The sequence below is a fragment of the Penaeus chinensis genome, chromosome 32, assembly GCF_019202785.1.
Source record: "Penaeus chinensis breed Huanghai No. 1 chromosome 32, ASM1920278v2, whole genome shotgun sequence".
NCBI lineage: Eukaryota > Metazoa > Arthropoda > Malacostraca > Decapoda > Penaeidae > Penaeus > Penaeus chinensis.
In genome coordinates, this window is record NC_061850.1 from 13,953,865 (window position 1) to 13,959,795 (window position 5,931).

Sequence of the window (5,931 nt, forward strand, 5' to 3'; positions counted from 1 at the left end):
ATTGTAGTATATCATCTGTGATAGCTACATTTTTATGCCTTAATATCTCATTTGAGGTGATTGGATTATGTTTTATTAATGGGAAGATTTCCGGTTAATATACGTTAGGGTGAATAGGATTTTTCTTTTCTCTATGCAAATTAGCTTCTGGTCCTACATGTATTTTGAATAACCTATTGTGTCTTTTTTCTGTACTTTTTTTTTTTATGTTCGCTCCTTAATCAGGTTTTGATTTTTGTGGTATTATGTAATGATTATACTTTTGTATTCTATTATCATTTTATTGTACGTTAAAAAAGTATGATGATATAATGCAAAGGATATTCGTGAACTAATCTTATCGTTGCATTTTTATTATCAGAAGATCATTAACTAGGAAATAAAATTTGCATTTTCGAATCTTATTCATTAATATTATTGATAAAGCTAGTGCATGGTCATGTACCTTTTTAACAATTTGTTGCTTTTGTCGTTGCTACAGTTAATACTATTAAAATTGGATAAATTATTTGTCTAAATATAAGTATAATATTTATTGCTTATAGAACAATAGGCCTATGTGGGTGGTTTTTCAAATTTTGTGAAATATAAAATATAGCTTTGTAAATATTTTGTCATAGCTGTATGTATTCGCCCGTTAATGTAGATATGCGTAAGTATTTATCTATATATATATATATATATACTTTACTTTGCATATGTTATTGAATGTGCAAGGGCATATGTCTGTATTTGTATGCACATGTGCGTGTACGTGTCTGCAGTGGTGTGTTTGCGTGTGTGAGCATTTTTTTTTTTTTTTTTTTTTTTGTCTATGTAAATTCGTACCATGTGGGTTGTTGCTTAATGCTTCTCTCTCATATTTTTCCCCAAATCCTCCCTCTCTCTGCCTATCCTTCTACCCTTCGTGCCAACTCCTTCATTGCTCCATTTGTCGTTCTGTTTCATTCTATTTTATTTTGATTTATTTCTTATGTTTCATCTTTATCTTATTCCGTTTCATTTGATTTCATTTTGTCTTGTCCACTGTCATTTATCTATCGATTCGTCTGTTTCCATTCCTCTTGCATTTGATTTACTCTTCTTTTTTTCTACAAATCTCTTCATCCTTTTTATATCTGTTTTATTTCTTTTATTCGTCCTCTCTCGCCTCTATTTCTTCCTCCTCTCTCTCTCCCCTCCCCCCTCTTCTCTCTCTTCTCTCTCCCCCCTTCTCTTCTCCCCTCTCTCTCTCTCTCTCTCTCTCTCTCTCTTCTCTCCCCTCCCTTCCCTCTCCTCTCTCTCTCCTCTCTCTCTTTTCTCTCTCTTTTCTCTCTCTCCCCCTCTCCCTCTCTCCCTCTCTCTCCCTCTCTCTCCCTCTCTCTCTCTCTCTCTCTCTCTCTCTCTCCCCTCCCCTCTCTCCTCCCCTCCCCCTTTTCTCCCCTTCTCCCCCTCTCTCTCTCCCCTTCTCTCTTCTCTCTTCCCCCTCTCTTTTCTCTCTCTTTTTCCCTTCTCTCCCTCTCTCCCCTCTCTCTCCCTCTCTCTCCCTCTCTCTCCCTCTCTCTCTCTCTCTCTCTCTCTCTTCTCTCTCTCTCTCTCTCTCTCTCTCTCTCTCTCTCTCTCTCTCTCTCTCTCTCTCTCTCTCTCTCTCTCTCTCCCCCCCATCCTTACCATTCACACTCTCCACCCCGGCAGATCGGCGTGTTCACCTACTACGCCCTCGACATGGACCGGCCGATGGGGGCGTCTGGTCCGGCCCCCATCTACTCGCCTCTCATCTACAACCCCTACAGGCGCTACGAGGCTTGGCGGTTCGTCAGCTACGCCCTCATTCATTCAGGGTGAGTGGTTGCGAGGCTGGTTTTGCAGTGCGGTTGTTCGAGGTCTGTTTTATTGTGGTTATTGTTATTATCATCTCGTTTTTCTGTTCCGATGTAGGATGTTTAAATGTGAAACACTGTTTATGCACTCAATAGATAGATAAATGGATATGTAAATGAATAAATGTCCATAATCTTATTGTACATAGGTATAACAAGAAAGACAGACAGACAGGCAGGTCGACACGTAGAAAGTGAGGAAGACAGACAAACATACACACAGAAAGAGCGAGATCGACAAACAGAAATTACAGAGAGTCACGCAGACAGACAGACAGGCAGAACGTGGGAGAGACAAGTAGAGAGACAGACAGATAGACACCAAACGGGTAGAAAGAGAGACAGACTGACTGACAGAAAGAGAAAGACACAAACAGGCAGGCAGGCAGACAGACAGACAGGCACGTAGGCGGGCAGACGGACAGACAAGTAGACAAGCAGACAAACAGACAATCAGGTAGGCGAGCAGACAGACAGACATGCACGTAGGCGGGCAGGCAGACAGACAAGTAGACAAGTAGACAAACAGACAAACAGACAAGCAGGTAGGCGAGCAGACAGGCACGTAGGCGGGCAGACAGACAGGCAGGCAGGTAGGCGGTCAGACAGACGGGCAGGTAACCCAAGCACCTTTAACTAATTCATCTCCTTACTCCTTCCACTCACACCAGCTGGCTCCACCTCGTGACCAACCTCGTGATGCAGCTTATCTTCGGCGTCCTCCTCGAGCTCGTGCATCGCTGGTGGAGGATCATGCTCGTGTACTTCGCCGGCGTCCTCGCGGGGTCCCTCGCGCACTCCCTCACGGCGCCCTCGATGTACCTGGCGGGGGCGTCGGGGGGAGTGTACTCGGTCATGTACGCGCACGCGGGGAACCTCGTTCTGGTAAGGGGTTGCGGGAGGGAAAGAGAGAGGGAGAGGGGGAGAATGAGGTAATGGAGGGGGGAGAGGGAGAGGGAGAGGGAGAGAGAGAGAGGTGGGGGGGGTAGCGAGAGAGAGGGGGAGAGAGAGAGAGAAAGAGAGAGATTAAGATAGATAGAGAGAAAGAATGGGGTGTAGGGAGGCAGGGATAGAGAGAATGGAGGGGAGGAAAGGAAATAGAGAAGAAAGAGAGGACGTTTGTGTGTTGGGAAAAAGAGAGGGGAGAGAATGGCTTTTGTACCTCAGAGGGGAGAGGGAGAGGAGTTAGCTGTCTTTTTATTGGAGGAGAAGACCGGCGTATGGATGGAAAAGGGAAAAGGAAGTAAGAGATTGGGTGTTTGTTTAAGAAAGGAAGAGGGAGGGGATAGTTTGCGTTAGGATGTTGGGCAAGAGAGGGTGTTTGCGAAGTGCTATTAAGTTGTTGTCAGAGTGTATGCACATGTGTGGGAGGCCATTAAACACTATGAAACACACAATATCCAACACAATGCCCAGCTGATTAAATATCCTCGTCCCTTACCCCCACAGAACTGGTCGGAGATGGAGTACCGCTGGATTCAGCTGATCATCATTATCTTCGTCAGCGTCCTGGATCTGAGCTACGCCTTCTACGACACCTACGGCAGCGCCACGCCCTCGAACGTGAGACAGGCCCTCCTTTCAGTTTGATGTAGAGAAAGCTGATATTCATATGTAGATCTAGATATAGATAGGTGTGCATGAGAAAGAGAAAGATGAATATAGATATATAGATGTGCCAAGGTGTAAAGAGAATGTTACAGATATTTAGATGTTAAAGTAATAATATATCAAGTTAAAAATATGTAGACGATAACAGGAAAAACAAACTTAACGAAACTAGATAAAGGCAGAACCCCCGTCATGAGGACTCCCTCTGCTCCCTCTGCTGACCGAACCTTCCTTCCCTCGCAGACGGGGCACATGGCTCACCTGGGCGGGGCCATCGCGGGCGTGCTGGTCGGGCGTGAGCATCCTCCGGAACCTGCAGAGGAGGCGGTGGGAGCGGGTGTGCTGGTGGGTCTCCTTCACCATCTACGTCATCCTGATTGGGACGGCGGTCGTCCTCAACGCTTCCCTGCAGGACTACTTCCCGGAAAATGACTACACTTCGCTTGCCGTCCTCAGGGCGGACTACCTCTCGCGCTCTACGTGAGGTGGCGGGGAGTGACGTCATAGGTGGAGATGGCTGGGAGTGACGTCATAGGTGGAGGTGGCGGGAAAAAATTGACATAACAGAAGACGTAAGAGGAGGTGATGGCCTGAAGGGGGGTCACACGAGCGCTTGATCACCAACACGGCTTGTTGGTGATAAAGGACTCCTTGACGCACTCGGATTCGCGTGCGCATGGTCAGCATCGTTCGAATGTAGCCTCGCAAACGAACAGCAAAAGAACTATCATAAATGAAAATAGGAAATATATTGGTTATGTATTCTTTATTGTATCTATCATATCCATAACTATTTTTTGCAATTTTGTATTTTAAACACACAGTATTAGTATTTTCAGATTGATTATTAAATCAATTCTAATTTGACTATGGATGCAGCACCATCTCTATTTACACGGTTGCGTTGTGGCGCAAGTTTGAAAACCATTAATAAGCATGATAAACACTCCTTTCCCCTCTTGCTAACCAGGGACAAACCCACACCTGCCTGTTCTTTCGTTTCTGGCCACAAATTTACGAAATAGTCGTTGCTTCTGCGGAAAGGCCCGTGCGTCCTCTCGTAGCGTAGCCATGTCTGGAACCGACGCCTTCGGGTGATGGCGTTCGCGGCCAGGGCGCGCGCGGAACGAGCAGTCATGTGCTGCGCTTTGTTGGTGATGAAAATGCTCGCGTGATCGCTCCTTAGGAGGAAGTGTGTACGGAAGAGAAAAAAATCGCTTTGGCTGACCGATGTTTATTATCAACATGAGGCCACCATTTCAAATAGTATTCCAATTTGATGATTTTGGATGTGTATATATATACAGATATATACATATATATATATATATATATATATATATATATATATATATATAATTAAGCAATCTGTGGCGAACATTACCTTGAACCAGGTACCAGGATATATCATTTATATATTGGAACTGAACGAGAATAACTGATGATCAGCCAATGCAGAAACAGTTTCTGCTCAACCCCGAACTAAAACACAGAAGTGATGACAGGCATTATATAAGTTAATTATAAGTAATAGGTTTTCACCTGACTGTCCCCGGTTTCTTTGGAAAGATGTAAAGACACTTTCAAAAATAAAACGAAATTCCTTTCTCTCCATGAGGCATTTTCTCAATAACAATATGTTTCTATTCTTTTCCCGTTTCCTTAGTGGAAAATATCCAAGTTAGCTTCATTCTGGCTCTCAATTTTGATTACGTACAATGTGGGTGTCTTTTGAAATGCCATTATTGTTTGCTTTTGATGTACAACTGTCTTGTTATTGCAGTGCCTTCAATGTGTTCATCAGACAGATGCAATGAGAATGTCTTTAAAGTGTCCTTAATTAGGAATGTGTTTCAATAGTAGCCCATAAAGACGTTTATGGTTAATTAAAAATGTAGTAAGGAAAAAAGTAAAACAGACTGGAATAAATCTGACTGTATAAAAGAGATAGACGGACAAATCAAGACCGAGGAACCACAGAAAAATAATCCAGTCGTAATACATCAGGTATCACGAAATTCCCAACCGATTTACACTGGTATTCCATGACGGCTTGCAATAGTGAGTAATCCTGCAAGGCCCTGGCACACTAGCACGTCAATATTACTTTTCTGCGTGAATCCGAGGCACGCGGGACGCTCCCAGACGAGGGCGCAAACGACCGCCTTTTGTTTTATGAATTCTCGTCTTGGCTCTTGTGCTGCTGACAATCTATACTACTGGATTCTTTTGAATAGAATGAAAGGCCATGGAAGCATAACCTACTATTATAGATTTATCTTTGCTTTCTTTACAATATAGTAGCATCCTTTACCTATTCATATTTATTTAACATATTGTATATATTGACTCTTGTGACCCGCAACTAATAAATATTCCGCACTGCCATGAGGAGGTTTGCTCTCTCGCTACTGTTTTGTGGACGAGGCTCTTTAGGATTTTCTTCTTTTCGTTTCATGGA

At 43.7% G+C, this 5,931-nt stretch overlaps 1 pseudogene; it reads left to right on the forward strand.

Annotated features, from left to right (window-relative positions):
- The first annotated feature begins 829 nt into the window (after positions 1-829).
- Positions 830-5,856, forward strand: LOC125042441 (annotated as a pseudogene).
- Positions 5,857-5,931: the final 75 nt, after the last annotated feature.